Genomic DNA, 21,047 nt, shown 5'->3' on the forward strand with positions numbered 1-21,047 from the left:
TGAAAATATGATGCCGCTGTTGTGTCCATACATCGTCTCAACGAAAACGATGGGGTGAAGCACAATCATGTTGGGGGAAAAAATATACCAGTTGATTTGTGGCTACTAAAATGTATCAAGGAAGCTTTGATAGAGGCATGCTCAAAGACCTGCAAGGCAGTGCCTGAAGGGCTGGCACAACGGGATAGAGTGGGACGGTTTGCGGGCCAGTGTTAAATGCTATTTACAAATGTGGGATACTTTATTACGCGTTAATTTTTGTCCAGCTGTATACTGGAAAGCAATCTTTCACTGTGGCACTATTTGTCTCAATTCACAGCCACCGTTCTGCAGTCTCATCAGCTAGCCTTCCGCTATCCTTGGGGCTTGACTTACACAGGGTGCTAGCAGAGTTAGGACACCATTTTATCGTCTGCCACACCAAGTTTGAGGGCAAACCACAGCAGCGTATTTTGCGGCTGAGTAAGGAAACCACAGTGTCGCAGCACCTCCCAGCTCGCGAATCATTAGGTTCCTTGGTTCCATCTTTTTTTCTTTCTGCAGCCTCTCAGTAGTGGATCTGCAGAGACTGAAATGAACATGCAAATCTAAGAATCCGCTAAACAACCCTGTTAAATTAAAATGATAGTTGCACCACACAAAATCTTACAATTTGAAGAAGCATAGTTAAATGAAAACTGAATGATGAGAAGCTCAATCAACCTTCTAGAAGTTCACCAAATTACTGTTCAGATTTATAAGTCTCTCTGCATCATTTGTAATAATAATTCAATGAAACACTTCAGTTGGTATTATAAACAACTTCGATGAGTCCCGGTGTTTGCATGATACTTATCCCCAATAATAATTATGACGGTTATGTAATGGTGTCCCATAACTGGTCTTGACGGCAAGCGTGGGTGTGACTTATGGAGCTCGGCCCCTCCACTAGCTACATGAGGGCTACATGAGGGGCGGATCACTTAGTGCTCCCCACAGTGCGTGGCTGGGCCGGAAGGGGATCATCACGTTGATAATGCTGCAAGGGGGTCCGAGTGCCTTTTAAGACAGGACTCACATTGTCAGACCGGGATTTGCAGATGCAGCATAAACAAAGTTAATGCTCACAGGTTTTAGCTTGACACACAATAACAAACTTATGTATATTGTACAGAATCAACACTCACCGATAATGCAGTGAACAGAACATGGACAAGACTGTGAAGTCTCTAGGTCAACCCGTGGGTACCATGTGTCTGCACTACACACTTCAAAAGCACAACTGTGACAAAACAGATGACGGCCAGCCTTTTAGAGTCTTGTTCTCTGTCATGAGCAAAGCATGTACAATTGAATCACATACATCTGAACTGGGAAAATGATTAGGCACTGATTGGGCCAATACCCCCAAGAAGCAATCAGAAAATGCAGCCCCTTAAAGAGGATGCAGCCTAGGGCAAAGGAATGAGGGAAGCAGTGTGTGGGCTTCTCGAGCAGTAGCGTGGGAAGTGATGAGAGCAGGGAAAAGGAGGGGTGGAGAAGGGAAACATCAGGAGGAGGAAGGGAAAACAAATATCCAGAGTAGGAGGAGGTAGATGGAAGGAGGAAATAATGTTTAAACAGGAGGAGGAGGAGGAGGAGGCACAAAGCCACAGGAGAACATTGATACCCAACGACCCTTCCCAGTATAGCTAAGTAAAGAGGGCCAATGAGCAGAGGGGGTATCAGGAGCTGGATGGCAAGTGGGATCTGGGGTTGAGTAGAGTCAAACGGGAAGGTGGGGGGGCAAGTTTAAAAAGCAATGTGCAAGCAAAACAGAGCGAGGTTAGCCAGTAGCCCGGGACCAGTTGAGGTGGAATTGGCAAGTCGTCTGCCGAGGACACAAAACATTAAATTGCTGGCCCAGGACGACAGAGGACATAATTCCAGGTTACACTGCCCTTGGAAGGAGGCTATGAAGACAGCCTGAAATTCCACTCATGACAGACGTGTGGAATCAAGTCAGGGCTTATTTGACAACCATATGCATCACTCTTTGGATCCAGTAGTTCTAAGTTCACAGCACTCAAAAATGAACCATGAATGACTGTTCTGTGAACTCTTTTTCCACACACCTTTCAACTCGAACCTAGGGTGATTAGTCCAGAGGCTAGCTATCAGCCTTGTGAACGCTGCCTGTAATTATGGTTTCTCTTACCCTCACTGTGTTTTGGGAAACAGTCTACTGTGGTTTAACTTCACTTTTGCACCCACCAACTGTACATCCCAATGAACCCGTTTAATACCACATCTTTACATCTCAAGCCTTCTGTTGATCACCCATGTCCTAACAGACTGTAAAGGTTACACATTGCACATGAGTTAAAAAGATAGGGAATTGACAAAGTGCAGTAGCAATTACAGAAGAGAATACAGCAACTTGAGTCTCTGATGTTACAAGGAATAAATGGATATATTGGCCAAATGCTCCTCATCTGTCATTCATTTTTACGTATCCAACTTTCCTGTATTTTGTATCTGGATTGGATATTTTAACTACTTCTTTTAATTGCACTCCCAACTTGTTCTGTGCTATTCATTTAAATCTACCCTAATTGAAAGGTCCTGAGTTTTGTTGGGGCACTTAACATCGGAACTCTCTGCATTGTATACCTGACTGCATGCCCTCATAAAACGGGAAGCCCGCTCAAAAATGTTACTGTTTACCCATTATTAAAATTGTATGTTAACATATTGTTTAAAACACGTTACTATGAAAAATAATCTTCAAAATGTGTCTTCAAATCCTGTTTTTCAAGGACATGGATGCATCCATTTTGCACACAAAACCAGTTACATGGGTTTCTTTTAATACTCCTACGTCCCTTCCCCTTTCCTCCATACTTATGGGACATCTCTCCGTCCTGTGGGACGGGACCGGAGCACTTTTGTAAAAAGCATCCACATTTTTTTCTAAAATGTGTCCCTCCTCTCTTTCCTGCGCGGGGCCCGGCACGCAGCCGTAACCCCGCCCACCTTGGCTCCGCCCAGCGCATCGCCCATCAGTCCTTTTCTCTGAACGATCGGGGCCGGACGCACTAGCATCCTCAGAAGATTTTCTTCCCGTTTTTCCCTCTCTGGCTCTCGCTAGCGTTCGTTTACTAGTCTGTCTATGTCTTTTAAACTAGATTTTCCAGACTGTTCATCGTGTCACCGTCGCTTCGCGAGGGCGGATCCCCATCCTCTTTGTTTAGAGTGTTTGGGTCCGGAACACCGTTGGGACTCCTGTTTTTACTGCGACTCCCTTTCGGTCCGGGCTCTTCAACGTCGGTTGGAGCGGTGGGAGGAGGTGTTCGGTCGGACTCCTCCTTTGCATTTTCAGGCATTCATCGACGAGAAGAAAAAACACCCGGTAAATTCTTTGATTTTCAGAGCACCCCGGCCGGGGGATACCTTCCCGGGTTCCACTCGAGCCGAGAGGGGCGTTGATCGCTCTGTTACCGGGGTTCGCCCTGAGGTGCCGGTCGGGCCTGTTAATTCTACCAGAGTTTTCTCCGAGGGTCTCCGTAAGGGGCCTGTGATCACCGGAGTACACTCCGAGGCCCCCTCCTGTGGGGGCTGTGTGTAGACCCAGTTCTACTGAGTCGTGGGGTACCGGAGCTTGCTCTGAGGCCGTTCTTTTGGCTTCCCTCAAAAACAAACCCGGGGTACGCCCCGAGGTCTTGGCTGGGCTTGAGGGTACCGAACACATGTTCGAGGCCCGTGCCGATAAGGCTTCTACCGGGCCTAGGTCCGAGGTCCCTCGTACAGAGACTATGGCTACCAACAGTTCTGAGGGGCCGGGCAAGGCCCTGTCGGTGACAGCGCACCGTTCCCGCTCTTGTGGTGACACCAGATCTGTTGAGGGGGCAAAGAAGAAAGTTTCTTCTTTTACCGGCAGTGCCGAGGCTCTTCCTTCGAAGGCTCAGTTGGCGGTTGGTATGTCACAGAAACATTCCAGGCCTCATAGTACCGACTCTGCCGAGGTTCCTTACGTTAAGGCTAAAATTAAGACTCCTGATCCATCGACGGGGACCCCTCCCTCACTTCCTCACGTGCCGCAGTTCCTCTCAGATGAGGACAAAATGGCGCCCGTTCCTACCACGACCACGGCGGCCATTTTAGGTACTGCCCCTACAACTACGCCATCGGCCCCTGGTGTAGGGTTCGGTCCTTCGGGTAAACCCAAGGTCCCTTGTGCGCATCCTTACTGGCCGGTTTATGATTGGAACGCCCGGATGCCTCTTCCGCACAATGTTTCGTTGCCCGTGGAGGTGGCTCCTTTGATTTATGTGGATACGTCGGCGGAGGGGCCTGTGTGGCACCCTTCCCCGTTGCGTCCCTGGATTTGTCCACCTCATGAGAGGCCTCCTCAGGTTCCGAAACAATCTCCTGAGGACGCCTTTTTCGGTAAATTTCAAGCGCTTATACGCACCGACCCCATGAGGGAATATTTCAAGGGGCTTTTCAAGGAGATATGTCCACCCGCGCCTCCGGCTCCACCCGTCCCGTCGGTGGTTCCGCCGGCACCTCCCTTGCCCGTGGTGCCTCCCCCTGCGCTTCCGCCTGTGCCACCATTGTCCCCAGTGGACAAGGCTGTGCCTGACTCGGCTCAGCAGGAGCCGGACCTGTCGGATGACCCTCAAGGCGATCAGGACAACGAGGACCTGCCCCGCTCTACCAGAGCTTTCCATGACCGGCTACTGGACATGATGAGCTTCTTAGATGTTCCGGTGCCCGAGGCACCTGCTCCGCAGGAGGGCGTGCTTTCTGGGGCGACTTTGTCTCCTTTGGAGCGTACCGGCCTGTTCTTGCAGAGGACGTTCTGGTCGAGGTTCGAAGAGTTTGGGAAAAGCCACACTCGGGACTTCTTGTAAATAAAAAGGTTGACGCGAGCTACAGGCTACATTCCTCGGAAGAAGTGGCCTTGTCGTCTTTTCTGCCTCCCTCCTCCACAGTGGTGGCTGGGGCCACGTTGCAATCCAGACCTGCAGCTTCCTCCTCCGTGACGGCGACTCAGGTCTTGGGAGGAGGACAAGCTCCTGGACTCACTAGGGAGGAACATTTTTGCCAATTCGGCCTTGCAACTCAGGCAGGCCAATGCAGAATTAATTTTGGCGGGAGCTAACATGCGGATGTGGAGAGGTCTGTCGGAGTTTGAGGAGCACATTCCGGTCGAGACAACAGCGTATGCAGTATTTCTCCCGCTCCTCAGCCTCATCAGGTTCAGGTGGCCGCGCCACAGATAAACCTGCCAAATGAGGGTTTTCCACGCTCGCATGAGACCCCGGTGGGAGGACGCATTGCGTCTCATTGGGAGGCGTGGCAGACCATCACAGAAGACAGATGGGTCTTGTCAGTCACTCGAGCAGGCTTCCGCTTACCTTTACCCCCTACCCCACCCCTCAACCCTCCTTTTCACCGTCAGGCTCACCCTTCCTCAATGCCGAGGTTCAGAAACTTCTGCTCCTCAGAGCTGTGGAACCCGTTCCCCTTGTGGAGCGAGGGGAGGGCTTCTACTCCCGGCATTTTACGGTGCCCAAACCCAACCAGGCTGGCCTGCGCACCATCCTAGACCTTTCCCAGTTCAATCTTTCCCTACCCCAAGAGAAATTCAAGATGATCACGCCCGGCCAGATTCGCTCCTCGTTGCAGGCGGGCGATTGGCTCAGCGTGGTGGATCTTCAGGATGCGTACATGCATATCCTGATTTGGAACCCACACAGGAGATACCCCCGTTTCTCTTTGGGAGAGGAGCACTTCCAGTTTCGGGTGCTTCCTTTTGGCCTCACTTCGGCGCTGCGTGTCTTCACGAAGATGATGCAGTGATCGCGGCCCATCTTCGTCTCCAGGGTATCCATGTGTATCCCTATTTGGACGACTGGCTCCTACGCAGCCCTTGCCCGTTGGCAGCAGCGGGCAACCTTCAGTCTCTCCTTCAGCTCCTGTTCCATCTTGGGCCGTCGGTGAACTGGCGGAAATCCTCCAGGACGGTCTCACAGGACCTGACTTTCCTGGGTTTTCGTTGGAACACGATAGACTGCCGAGTGTATCTGACCGGGGACAGAATGGCGGATCTGTTGGCCACGTGTCAGAGGTTTACACAGTCGGAGAGCATGTCGGCCTGGTGGTTCCAGAGGCTTCTGGGCCTCATGGCCTCGTGTGTGCTGGCTCTTCCTCTTGCTCGTCTCAAAATGAGACGGACCCAGATGGCTCTTCGGAGTTCCTGGTGTCAGGCTGTGGACCCGGATTCCAAACGGATAATGATTCCGGATTCCATGAGAGTGGACCTGGACTGGTGGTCTTCTCACAGCAACCTGTCAGTGGGTGTCGGGTTCCAGGACCCAAGCCCCATGGTGACGACCACGACCGACTCCTCCCTTTTCGGGTGGGGTGCGACGTTAGATCATCTTCAGGTCTCGGACCTCTGTTCACCTCAGGACAAGCTCCTGCACATAAATCAATTGGAGCTTCTGCCGATTTTTCTGGCGCTCAAGGCGTTTAGGCCTTTCATTGTCAACAAGGTGGTCCGCATAAGAACGGACAATGCGGTGTCAATGTACTACATAAACAAGCAAGGGGGAACAAAGTCTTCCCTTCTCGTGGTTCTGTCCATCCAGATTTGGGAGTGCGCCGTGCTTCATGGGGTCTGGCTGCTTGCTGTGCACATCCCGGGCCAGCTGAATGTCAAGGCGGATGCCCTCAGCCGGCGGACAGTGGTCAGCTACGAGTGGGAGTTGAAGGCAGAGATCCTATCATGGATTTTCTCGCGTTGGGGCACACCGGAGGTGGACCTCTTCGCCACGGCGGTAAACAAGAAGCTTCCTCAGTACGCCTCCAGAGGGGGGCTGGGAGCCTCCTATCTGGGGGACGCACTCGAGATCCCATGGCACAACATGAGAGCTTACGCCTTCCCGCCTCCCTCTGGTTCATCGAGCAATTTGGAAGTTGAAGAGTTCTGTCAACTGTTCTCTTCGACTGATAGTTCTGTGGTGGCCGGCCAGGTTTTGGTTCTCAGAACTTCAACACCTGTCGGTGTGTCCGCCAATCAGGTTACCAGTAACTCCCGATCTTCTTCACCAAGGGGAACAGCAGATGTGGCACTCCTCCCCACAATCGCTCAACTTGGCGGCATGGTGCCCGAGTTCACACCTCTAGAGCCTTTGGGTTTGTCTGCGGATAACATGCGCATTATCCAGGCAGCCAGGAAACCCTCGACCAGATCCCAATACAAGAGTAAATGGCTCAGGTTCTGTCATTGGTGTTTGAAGAAAGAATTGGACCCGAGGGTGGCGACGATTGACACAGTGCTGTCCTTTGTCTCCTCCCTAGCAGAGTCAGGGGTTCATGTCTTGTCCTGCAGGACTTATCTCTCGGTGATTTCCGCCTACCTCTCTACAGACCGGTGTTCTTATTTGTTAACTAGCCCGGTGGTGAAGAGACATTTTGCTGGTTTAACACGACTCTACCCTCCGGTTCGTAGTCTGCACCCGCCTTGGGACCTAAATGTAGTCCTGAAGGCGCTGTGCCACAAACCTTTTGAGCCAATGGCTACGGTTGACCTCAAGTACGTGTCCTGGAAAGTTTCCTTTCTGGTAGCCGTTACGTCAGCGAGGAGAGTGAGTGAGCTCCAGGCATTGTCGGTGGAGCATCCTTTCTTGGTCTTTCACAAGGACAACGTAGTCCTTCGGACGAACCCAGCTTTCCTACCAAAGGTAGTGACCGAATTCCATCTGAATCAGTCGATTTCCCTTCCGGTCTTTTTTCCGAACCCTGCCTCGGAGGCAGAAAGGGTTCTACACTGCCTGGATGTCCGAAGAGCTCTTAAGTTCTATCTGGACAGGACTGCCGAGCTTTGGGGTTCTTCCCAACGGTTTGTGACCTTTGGTAAACCCCAGGGCAGGCCGGCGTCCAAGGCATCCATTTCCAGATGTATTGCTGCCTGTATCACGGAATCTTTCACCGTCCAAAAGCTGAAACCTCCTAAGGGTATCGATGCACATCAGGTGCGAGGCAAGGCAGCTGCGGTTGCTTTTCAGAAGTATGTTCCCTGGGAGTCCATCGCTAGAGCGGCTACTTGGGCCTGCCCATCTGCTTTCTGTAAGCATTACTGCCTCGATATGAACTCTAGGGCTGACACTCAGTTTGGCCAGGCTGTGCTGAAGAACCTGTTTCAGTAAGGGGTATTTCCATCCACCCATAGTTCCTGTAAGGAGTGCTTGGGAATCTCCCATAAGTATGGAGGAAGGGGGACGGGACGTAGGAGTATTACCAGGTTATTCACCGTAGTGACCACCTTACTCCTAGTCCATAGTCCCCTTTCCTCCATATGCCCGTCCGCCTAATGGGTCTTGGACCCTGAGATAGAAAAGGACTGATGGGCGATGCGCAGGGCAGAGCCAAGGTGGGCGGGGTTACGGCCGCGTGCCGGGCCCCGCGCAGGAAAGAGAGGAGGGACACATCTTTGAAAAAAATGTGGATGCTTTTTACAAAAGTGCTCCGGTCCCGTCTCACAGGACGGAGAGATGTCCCATAAGTATGGAGGAAAGGGGACTATGGACTAGGAGTAAGGTGGTCACTACGGTGAGTAACCTGGTAATTCTCTGCTTTGGTGGCAGTAATGAAGCATGAGCCCTAAGATTTTTGCTGGGAGAGCAGAGAATTAAATAACACGTTCACAGGACAGTCAGTCCTAGGATCTGCAATCCAAATGCAGCAAACAAACACTTTTCTTTCAAATCTGGAAAGTTTTTGTTTTTTGTATATGGCATTTATTGGACTGTTATGTGAACGTGTGAGCGAGGGAAACCCGTCCTGTTTATTTAAGAGGGCGTTTTTGCCACACTCTTTCAAAAGGACTCATGTGGTCCAGTGGTTAAGGGTTAGCTCTTTCAACCATGCAATCCCAGTTCTAATCTCTGCCTTTACTTCGTCTGGACGCTTCAAATTTTGTTTTAAAAAACAATGTTTGAAGCACCTGGAAAAAAAGTCATGTACTCCAATCCAGGCCATGTGACTGAAGGAGCAGGCCCTTCAGTCCCGCTAATCACAAGTACGCATTGACGTGTTGTTTTACAACACGGCAACGAGCACTGTGATGCCATTTCACTGCTAAGGAAATCGTCCCCCAGTGTAGTCTAAATCCTTAGGTGCTTTCACGGTACTCAATGAGCACTGTAATTGCCATTTTACAAGGAAATAGACCACATGAGTCCCCTCATGTAGTTTAATTCATTAGCTACTTTCACAGTGCTCTTGTTATACAGTGCATCAAATATAGTTTTTTTTAAACAAAACGTGATGCACCATAAACAAAAGACAGGTTGAGATTCGAACTCGGGTCGAGGGATTGAAATGGTAGCCCTTAAACATGGACCACAAGAGTCAGTTTACAAGGCAAACACGCCCTATTAAATAAACAAAACGTTCTTGCCTTGTTCACGTGTTCTTATGAATGCCATCCTAATATAGTGAACAAACGCTTTACAGATTCTTCAGAAAATAGTTTGTTGTATTCGGATTCATATAAATGCCTGCCCTGTGACCGTTTTTCATTCTCTGATCTCTGGCAGTAACAAGCTACAACTACCAGGAGAGGGCTCCTGCTTGATTACTGCCACGAGAGCAGAGAATTCAAATTACACTTTAAAGTGTTTCTGCTTTAAATATCGATGCCTCCAAGTAAGAACTTGGAGGCACATTTTGGAGCTTATTTTTAACGGGAACTTGTTAAAAAAAATGTAACATCTATTTTTAATTATGGCAAATATTTTGTAACCAATAACATAAGAAAAAGCACAAACAGCCAGCTGTGTAGATTGAGCCCTTATGGCAGTCTTCCCTCTGGCGCTTGACTTACTTATCTCCTTTATACTCGTAACAGGTTGTAAACTCGCCTTGGTGCCACGGGTTTAGTGCACTTTATACATTTGAAAATAAAATACCTTATAAAAGTTATTCAAATGATCTTTACCAATCTCTTACACTTTATCAGAGGGTTTCAAAACCTTAATAAAGTGTGCTTAGAATACAGTTTTCTATCTGGAAACATGATTAGCCACTGTAACGATATAGTACGTTCCCAAATGTAGAGCACTTAAATCAAGGCTTTTTTCCTTAAAAAGAATCATATTTTTATTTTCTGATAATCCTAAAAGCGCAAAGTTTGACCAACCATAGAAGGCAGATTATGGGGATCCCCCAGAACTATCCCAGTCCTTCGCTGGGCAACCTCCAACTGCAACTGCAATCAACAGAGTCCCAACATTGTTCAGAGGAATAGGCAGGGCATATTTTTGAGTGCCCTAGTCAACCACATCCCAGGAGGCAGAAATCACTAAGTAAGTCAGTGCTAGGAAAACTGTGCACCACATAGGGTGTGGCCAGGTGTGACAGACTGTTTGCTCCCTGGCTGGAATCTCAGTCGGATGCCAGAAATTAACGAACATTGGCATTGGGTGTATAAACTCCTGCCTGGATTGTGGACCACAACGAACTAAGATTCAGCACAAGACAGAAAAAGCATGTGTAGAGCGAGACGAGCGTGCTCTTGTCGCAAAGGCACTGAAGTAGGAGGATCAAGCTCAAACAAACAATGGAGCTGGATGTAAGATCAGTGGCCTGTAGTATTGCATGGGGGCTCTCCCACCTCAAGACTCTTACAGCTACCGCCATTTCCGGCAGTGGCCCTATCAGGACACCGAGCTGTTTGCTGGCAGCCGCTGCAGGACTTCCCTTCTCAACGGGACTGGGAACTTTGTGGGCATATCTGGCAGGCTGAACAGCTTGGCAATGTCTCCTCAGCAGAGGACTCTCCCCGTTTCCAACTTCCTTAAGGACCATATTCCATCAGTCCATCCCTTTATTTCCCAAGGTTTCCAACCCCTGGCAGTTAAGCAAAATGTGCTCCTTTGCTCCGTTAATGTAGTTTAAAGTGTTCCACTGCACTTCTTTTTCTTGATGGTCTTGGGCCTTACTGCTGCCATTGCTATATCCAGGATGCTGAGGTCCCATTAGCCAGTCCTCCACACTGGTCGGTCCAGTCCCACTTCAAATCTCGACACACTTTGGGTCATATTCCTCTAGATCTCTTTGGGCAAAGGGAGCTTTGGAGGCTGTGCCCATTGTACTGTTACGCGACTGCCACCTTCATTGGCAGTGGTTCTACAGCTGCTCCCTCTCTTCTCTAGAACCCCTGCTTTTCTGTTCCTCACCTCAGTGATTCAGACATCCCCTCCCTCTGGATGGCCTCCTTTTATTTCTGGACAATTTTCAGGCTTCTCCTGCAGCTTTTCCTAGGTTGTCCTGCCTTGTGTCAGGTTATGTCCTTTCGTTTGCTCCTTCCTCAATTGTGTTCATCTGTTCCCTTTTCCCCCCCTCTACTTTAATTCTGCTATACTTTCTACTAATTTCTCTACACTCCAAAGTGTTATCACATTCTGGCCATTTCAGGTCTTTCTCACTTCTTGCTAGCTCTGTTCAACATTTTTCCTCATCTTTAACCCCCTTGCCTTCTCTCCTTCAGCTCCAGGGTTCCTTTCATTCGATTCTCACTCCCAGACCTGGTTAGTCCCTTTTCTCCAAATTATGTTTTATTATTTTTAAAAGTTCATGAACAAATAAAATAGGACAATCATTTGTGTGTACATATTAGTAGAATAGACACAAACTTAACTCATCCATCATAGTCGTAATGTAAAACGAGTCAACAAAAAAAGGGGGGGGGAATCAGGACAGGTGTGGAAAAGAACAATAAAAGAAAACAGAAATACTATAACCATCCACCGCACACAGATGTTAATGAGCAGTCAAACCAACAGTTAACCATAAAGGTCATTAAACATACCCCAGATGCTCTCATACCTATGATGTTGATCTTTACCATGAAAGTTACTTTCTCCCTTTTAGAGAGAAGTGGCAAACTCACCAGCCAATCATCAACACAAAGGGGCAGTAGCACTTTTCCAGAATTTCAGGATGCGTATTTTGGCAACCAATAATGCCCTGTATGCCCAAACATGTTTTCCACTGTATAACCCAGTATCAGGGGGAAAAAAACCCAATACGCCTACAAGCGGGCCTCTTGGAAGGGATATACCCAAGACCAAATCAATTCTCTGAAAAATGCCATCCCAAAACTACTGAATTTTTCAACATAACCATAACATATGCAGGGTGGTGCTTCTCTTTCTTCCCCCACTACAAGGTTTCAAGTTCTCCTCCTGCTGCACTTTCGAGCAGTTTCTCTGGCTCACCTCCTCGCGCCTCCACCGTCTGCTAGTTACTGGTTCCCTGCCTCCCCCAGCCAGCATAGTCCTTTGTTTAATGCCTGCCACCCCACTCTGACACTGCTGGCCCATGAAGGATCAACAAAAGCCAGATGTGGTGTGCAGCCCACTCTGCACAGGAATTCACTGTGTGCATTCAGGTTCATGCTCCTTGCAGGATCCCCTTCCTCTGTAATAGGCAGTGCGCGTCCGCAGGCCGCAGCATTAAGAAAAGCATTTGCTGCAGCATTAAGAAAAGCATTCAACATGTTGCCTTTACAATGCTCCTGTAGCTGCTGCGGCTCGGTGAGTCATCTGCAGTACAATGCTATTCATTTTGCCTCCTGTCCTCCACTGCTGATACTTCATCTGATCTTCTGTACTCCATACCTGGAAAGTTGTATGCTATTTGTAGCGCATAAACAGTGCTGACCAGGGGTCAGACTATTGTCAGTCAATTCGCTGGGACAAAATCCTGCTCACCATCAGACTTATATAAATCATGTTGCAATATAGACCTCAGTCCTTTAGAAACAGGCATGATGAACTTTGGGAGGTAGATTTGCAAATTACCAGAGGTTTCTTCAGCCTGCAACTTCAACATGTCACTGGAGTGGTAGGATATGATGCACATCAATGGTTCTTCTGCCTTTCCAAGGTGTCAAAGAGTCTGGTTCCTAACTTGAAGTTACTGGCTGTTAGAAAACATATGTGAAGACATGGGGGATCCTAGCGGTAATCATAAATCGGCTTAAAATCCTCTGGGAACGGAAAGGGTCTCACTTACATTTAGCTTGATTTCCTGGTCTTGGTCACAGTCTTTTCCTCACATGCATCCCCCATTTGCAGGACTATATTTTTGATCTTGAAGCCCCCCAGGCTTTGATATTAGTATTGTTGTGGCTGCTGACATATTGCTGAACCTTGGGACCCACCCATTGCTGCCTACAGGCCCCATTTCACGTGGGGGAGGATGGTAGCACTGGATAACAGTTAGCCTGATAATGACAATGTTATTTATATAGCGCTTATGCCTCCGTGCTTTACATAGAATATGTATACATACAATATCACCCAACCGAAGTTGGTACTCATTTATCGACCTCAGAAGGATGAAGTTGGCCTTGCCGGATTTCGAACCTGCGACCTGCAGATTTTACAGTGAGAGCTCATCCTGCTGAGCTATCTTATCAACCTGGTTGCCACACATACTCCTGGGCCTAACGAAGCCACTCTTTGCCCATGTACATTTTCAGGTACTTTCACAGAAATTATGGGTGGAAGCTGCATCTGGACTTTCCTGCAGTTTTTCATGGACACTCCATACTCTCTGAAATAGCTCTCTGCCTCTTGGCATCTTGGTCAATTGCAGGCTTTTAGAAAATCTCCATGATGATGACTCTTGGCGTGGAAATTCGTAGGTGTCCAGAATGTGCTAAACTCATTAGCCCCTCGCTCAATTTGTTAAGTGGTCTTGCTCAATCATTCCTAAAAGACAATTTACTTCTATCATGAGATTCCTTGACCACATTTCATTGCATTGCATTTTTACTGTGGGGGATCAAACATTATTCTATGTCAACTTTATAAGTATTTTCATGGGTATGAAAAGAAACTGGGTCAACTGCAAAAATGTCCCCTTCTGTTTTGGAGGACCCAATATATGAGAATTTGTTTTAATCTCTTTCCCACTTAAGAGGTTTTAGGTCCTAGGTTGAAAATTGATCCAAACAAAAGAACCTGCAGGTTCTGCAAGCTTCATTTACAGGAGATGTTGGAACACCTTATAGTGCTTTGTCCCCATTTAAGGGAGTCATGATGTGTATTTTGGAAAATGTGTGTTTAAGGAAGAGTCGACTTCTTGGCTGGCATTTTGGGGGAAGAATTTCAAATAGTACTCAGTTGCCTCTAATCTTAGCGGTTGTGTATGTGTTTTAAATTGATGAAATGAGAAACCAGTTGCAATGGGAACCAGTTGCAATGAGCAAAAACAGATAAGGGCAATCTCTTTTGTATGATCTCTGTAGAGGCGTTTAACATGATTTTTAATATGGGTGGTTTTTAATGTGGATTTTAAATTCTTTTCAGGAATTGTGATGATGTCATTATTTGTTTTTGTCTCATGTGACAAAAAAACGAAACATACAATTACTTCCATTAGCACTCGATTCTTTTTTAAGATTATTTTGTCTATACCAACACATCATTCAATAACTAATCAGAAGTACTGTAACAACTCCCAAGTTTATTTTGTTGTTTCTGAAAAGGGGCAACTACCTGAACAGCCCATGGGAGACGCTGGCAGTCCCCACCGACGTCAGCACTTGCACAAAAGGAGCTCCCAACAAGAAATAGAACAAGTATTTGCACAGCCCAAATGCTCCCACTCTGTCACTTAATTGTTTATTTTAGCTTTCTCCATTGAGAAAGAGGGGAATGCTACGTTCATTTTACTCTCTTCTCAAACTTTTCATATCATAATTCCCACTCCTTTGTTGCTGGCAACTACTGTTACAATTGTTCCTCTTCCCATACTGAAAGGTTTAATGTCCGTTCTTGTGTAAATTTCCTGTTTGGCTGCCTCAAAAACCACATGGCGTTGAGGCAACCACTTGTATCCCTCCCCGATTTTGGAGCAGCCTGCATTGGGAGTTCCACCTATGCTGCAAAAAGGTTTGAAAATTCTGAGTAAACTGTGCATATCCAAAGAAAGAGGTGAATCCCTCTTGGCATGGATGCCGTTGCAAACTTGACTGCTTCCGCCAAGACTATTTTACACAATTAAAACGTCTGCCAATTTCCTTGTGAAACAGACCACTTTTCGCTTCATTCACATTACACCAGACTTCCGTAAAAGGCCGAATTCTTTCCATAGGCATTGTTCATGTTCGTGCATGGATTTTGTGAAGTTTAGAGGAAGATCTAGGAAAAAAACACTTCTTCATACAAAACTCTGATACAAGTGCCCCATCACTTTTTGAAACGCAGCTTCTGCACAGGCGAGACCAAAGGGCATGTGTATAAACTAAAAAGTCCCAAACAGTATTATTAAATGCTGCATTACATCCATTGTTAATTCAATCTCATGATACAGTGACCCAGGTACATGGCTAAAAAAGGTTTAGCACCATCCATCATGCTGACCACCTCATGTATGCTGATCAAGGGGTTTGGCTAGAATGCTGTAATTGACACTTTTTTCGCATTCATACAAAAGGTGGCTGTTTCCACTATCCCCCTTATGTGTCAACTACTTGGAGGATTCCACATTCTGAATGAATGCTTTTTGGACTTTATTGTTCAATAGCATTAATAGCTTCCCTAATTGGAACATTGAAGATACAGTGTTTCACTGGCGCCACATTAGGTTTGAACACAATGCCTACATTGTCATCCTTTTAAATATACCTCAGGATAACAGTCACAAGACAGTCAAACGAATTGTGCAGAAAATCTTTGACAGCATTACAATGTGTGGGTGTATTGCATTATCAACTTGGCGTTTCCAGCCTTGAATTGTTAATCCTTTCAAGGTCACAAACTACTCCAACCCAAGACCTCAATGTCATGCTTTGAACACACTCTTTGGGCAGTAATGTTGGTTGTGGCAATGTATTAAACTTATTCCCAATCCTTTACTCCACCAATTTGCTACCTGAGTTGGCCATGTGAATAGGCCTGCGATTTGTGACTCTACTGGCATCCTTTCTTCACTTCTGTCATCTACTAGCAGGATCTTAAACCAGAATTCTCCAGTATTTTTTCATCATGCGTCTGGCTTTTAACAAGGCTCCATTCCAGGAGTATCCCATTTTCATACACCCTTGCTGGCAAACTGGGGCAAAACGGTTGTTGCCTGCCACACAATGAACATTTACTCTGCCATTGCTGTGTACATCCTTGTCGAGGAGTTGTGTGATTTTTTACTGCACCTGTAACACTGTTACATCCCTGGTTCCGAATAGTGAACATACGTTTGGCTTGGAAGGCTCAGTCTGGGGTTTCGATCCAAACTCAATGGTGCATACTAGACTGCTTGCTTGCAGTGACTCTTTTGCTCCCCTCAAGATGGTCAAACACCATGGCGTAGATTTTTCGATGATCGTGGCAAGCATTGTGGGTTGGACCAGGTCAGACCTGCAGCCATCAAAAGCCATTCTCCGTTATGTTTATTATTGGTAGGAACCATTAATAGGTAATCATCTAAAAATGTGCCAAATATGAAAATGGTAGCATTGCCACCAAAGCTGCTATCTAATCTGTAATCTATTCTCCGTCATGCTGTATGCACAAAGTCGATATTTTGATGAATATATTTAACTTAAATTTTACATAATGCTTATCCATCATGACTACTAAGACTTCAAATACATATAATTGTTCTGTACCAGGAGACGTTATTATGGGGAGGAAGTGGATGAGGATATCACAGGCTAAACATGTATGAAGATTGCTTATTTTTTGACAAGTACTCAAGGCCATCCAAGGCTTCCAAGAAGGTTAAGAATTACTTACACACCATTAACAGTGTTCCTAGTTTGTGCAACAACTTTGGAGGCGGTTCCAAATATAGCACAGTATTGTGGTTCCCTTCAGCTAGAATATTGTGCACTTCTGTTCTGGGTAATCATCGTGATGGTGAAACCTGTCCCCATCCCGGCATTTTGTTTTCAGTATGTAGAAGAACAAGTTACTTACCAACTGTAACGTTCTTCCCACGTATTCCTCATCTTAAGATATTCTTATCCCAGCTTCAGCTGCTTCGGAAAATAAAATTCACCAGGGGGCGCTGTGTTTGAGACCGCAGAGTCGAAGTCCCTCGAGGGCCGTTGTCGAGCGTCAACGTCATCCGCTGTATAAAGGACTCGAGCAGCGCCCGTTACCCCAGTTCTGTTTTTACCGTGTTCATGGCCGCATCAGCTGATCATGTCTTAAGTCCTCAGGCTCTTAAGGAAGTTAGAGTGCAACTGGCGTAAACTGTACAGAGGGGTAGGATGGGTCGATGAGGAATACGTGGGAGGAACATCCAATAGAAAGAACGTTACAGTTGGTAAGTAACTTTTTCTTCGAATGGATTGTGTCCTCCCACGTATTCCTCATCTTATGACAGACTCCCATAGCAGTGGTAATTTTGGAGGTGGGAGTACTAGAAATTTTAATTATGGACTGAATGAAGGACAGCTTTTGCAAATAGTCCTCCTTGGTATGAAGTAGAGTCCGAGCAGTAATGCTTTATAAAGGTGTGCATTGATGACCAGGTTGCCGCAGCACACATATCCTGCACTGGGACACCCCTCTGAAGAGCTGTGGAAGTTGCCATGCCTCTGCTTAAATGATCCCTTAATCCATCTGCAGGCTCTTTCCCAGCTAGTTTATAGCATTCAGCGATTGCTAGAATTATCCATCGGCTAGAGTTTGTTTAGATACTGCAAGGCCCAATTTGTGCCCAGTATATCCAACAAATAGTTGGTCACATTGCCAGAGATTTGCCAATCTGGAAACATAGAAACTGAGAGCCCTTTTTGGGTGCAGTCTAACTAGCGTGAGGTGGTGGATAAAAGGAAGGAAAGGCAATTCTTTGTGACAGATAAAAATCGGACACAATTTTAGGCAAGAAAGATGGTTTGACTTTTAGAATAGCCTTGTTCCTATGGAAAATGGTGTGAGGAGGCTTACAAGACAGTGCCTGCAACTCACCCTGCGGGCTGATGTTATAGCCACTAAAAGAATGGTCTTACGAGTGAGCAGACTTAATAGACAAGAATGTAAAGGTTCGAAAGGAGCACACATGAGAAATTTTAAGACTACATTTAAATCCCAGATGGGCACCTGAAAAGGTGTCGGTGGGTATACATTTGTCAGCCCTTTCAAGAATTGAATGACTAAAGGCATTTTAAAATAAGACACCTCTTCCAAGGAGCGCTTAAAGATAGATAGCGCTGCCAAGTAACCTTTCATAGTTACAACTTGAAGCCCCAAATTGGCTAATTCTAAGAGAAAAGAAAGTACTGTTGGAGTATTACAAAGAAATGGATCTACATTCTTATCCCTGCTCCAGTTACTGAACTTGTTCGAATGACACCGATACAGGGATTTTGTTGCTGGCCTTCTGGCCGAAAGCAAAATCTCCATTACGTCATCCGGGAGGTCCCAATCCTTATATCTTAGCCTCTCAGAAACCATGATTGAAGGCTGAGTGTCTTGACCTCTGGATGGAAAACCTGCCCTTCCTCTTGTGAGAGAAGATCCTCCCTTTGTGGAAGACGTGTTGGAGGGCAGACGGACATGTCCAGAAGGTCCGGGTACCACGTCCTCCTGGCCCAATCCGGGGCAATTAGGATCATGGTTTTCCTGAACTTTCTCAACCTCCTGATTACGTGAGGAATCACAGGGACTGGAGGAAAGGCGTAAAGGGGAGGAAATACCCAGTCCACTACGAACGCGTCCCGCAGAGCTCCTCTTGGGGGGAAATTCCCTTGAGCAATACAGTTCGCACTTCCGGTTGTCCCTGGTCTGAACAGATACACTTAAAGTGTTCTCCAAAGGGCGAAGATCTCTTGAAGGACTTCCTGAGCTAGTTCCCATTCGTGGGAGACTGCTCTCCCTGCTCAGAGCGTCTGCCGCCGTGTTTAGCTCTCTGGTGAGGTGAACTGCCGATAGACAGATTCTTGCCTTGCCCAGAACTAGAGCTGCTTTGCCTCTCTGCTCAGTGGAAGTGATCCTACGCCTCCTCTTTTGTTGAGGTAGTACATGGCCACTGTGTTGTCAGTCATTATCAGGACATTCTTTCCCTGTACAGAGGGCAGAAAAGCCTTCAGTGCTAGTCCGATTGCTCTCAGCTCCAAAAGGTTGATGTGTAGTTTGGACTCTGATGGAGACTAACGACCGCTGATTGTCAGATCGTTGGTGTGGGCTCCCCACCCCGTAAGTGAGGCATCCGTCAGTACCGTTATCTCCGGCCATGGTTGCCAAAAAGGTTCCCCCTTGAGGATATTCTCCTTGCAAGCCAACCATAGGAGAGCTTGAGCCACCTTGGTCGGGACTTGTAGAAGGTCTGACATCCCCCCTGAAAACTGGGACCATCGAGTCCTGAAGGCCCACTGAAGGGATCTCATCCTCAATCTGGCCTCTGGCACCAGAAAAATGCAGGATGCCATGAGGCCTAGCAACCTTAGAAAGTCGAAAGCCGGTAGCTGTTGAGCATTTTGAATCTTCATTACCATCTGCAGAATGTGGTGAGCTCTCTCCTCGGGAGGCGAGGCTTTCCCCGAGGAAGTGTCCAGGATCGCTCTGATGAATTGGAGTTTTTGGGTTATAATCATTTGTGACTTCTTGTAATTGAGGGAGAAGCCCAGACTGTGCAAGAAGTGGCAGGTCAAGGCCAGATATTCCTGGGCTCCTTTGGATGAACTCGCCCTGATTAGCCAACTGTCCAGATACGGTTAGACGTGAATCTCCCTTCTTCTGATACTCGTTGCCACCCGATGGTTTGGTGAAAACCCTCGGGCGGGGGTCAGCCCAAATGGAAGAACCCGAAACTGATAATGAGAACCACCAATTGTGAACCTCAGGTACTTTCTGTGTTTGGGATGGATTGGCACATGAAAGTAAGCATCCTGAAGGTCCAATGAACCCAGCCAGTCCTGAAGCTGAAGAGCCTGAAGGATCTGAGAAAGGGTCACCATCTTGAACTTGTCCTTCCTGAGGAACTTGTTCAAGCTTCTCAAGTCCAAGGTGGGTCTCAATCCTCTGTCCTTTTTGGGGATGAGAAAATATGGGGAGTACCAGCCCTTGTTCCCCTCCGCTACAGGTACATGTTCTATTGCACCTTTCTCTAGCAGGGTTAAAATCTCCTGCACAAGGCGCGGGTCTGGAATATTTACAGCGTTGGCTCCCAGTGGCTGATCTTGAGGTCTTTGATGAAAAGGAAGACAGTAACCACGGGTCACTATTTCTAGTGCCCAAGCATCTGACGTAATGCCCCACCATTCGTCCAGATACCGAGTGATTCTGCCTCCAACCAGGGTTTTGTGGGTTAAGACCTCAAAGTGGCTTTGCAGCGGCTGCTTTAGTGGCTGAGGAGGTAGTAGCCGCTGCTGTGGCTGATCTAGAAACTCTCCCTTTTCCACCAAGAAAGGGTTTTCTCTGTGGGCCTCTCTGACTGGCATGTCCCCTCCCTTTTCCAAAAGTGGAATAGAAGCGAAAGGGGAGACTCTTCCAGAGTGTTGTTGAGGTTGCCTTATAGCGGCGCTGAGTGATTTTGCTGCCACTTTGGAGGTCTTCAGCTTCTCCAAGCTCTCGTCCGCCTTGCTGCCAAAAACCTCAAGCTGTCAAAAGGCATATTAAGTAATCTAGACTGCACATCAGGTGCAAAACCAGATTTCCTTAACCATGCAAATCTGCGCAAGACTGTGCTAGATGCCTTGGACCTGCTTATACTATCCGCAGTGTCCGATCCTGACAGAAGGCATTTCTCCATAGCCTCTTTACCATCCTTCACTATAGCCAGGACACCATCCCGTTCCTCACCTTCCGGGATGCGTTCAGCCGCTAATGACATGCAGTCCCACAGGATATAAGTAAATATTGCTAATGTGCAAGTGGCATTAGACGATTTCAGGGCCATGCTGCCCGAAGAAAAAGCTTTCCGGGCCCAAGCATCAACTTTTTAATCATTCCTGTCTTGTGGTATTGATGGGGAAGCTGACTGCCTAGTGGAGGTTGCAGCTTGCACACCACTAGACTTTCAGGAGATGGATGTTTGGATAAATATTCTGGATCTTA

General features: G+C 47.2%; 1 protein-coding gene across 1 annotated transcript in view; it reads right to left on the reverse strand.

Annotated features, from left to right (window-relative positions):
• The window catches only part of LOC138521507 (ras-related protein Rab-18-like), a 609,882-nt gene that overhangs the window by 314,192 nt on the left and 274,643 nt on the right, over nucleotides 1–21,047 (reverse strand). The gene's annotated exons all lie outside the window — the stretch shown is intronic.

Source organism: Ambystoma mexicanum, chromosome 13, assembly GCF_040938575.1.
Source record: "Ambystoma mexicanum isolate Mex_15411 chromosome 13, UKY_AmexF1_1, whole genome shotgun sequence".
Lineage (NCBI taxonomy): Eukaryota > Metazoa > Chordata > Amphibia > Caudata > Ambystomatidae > Ambystoma > Ambystoma mexicanum.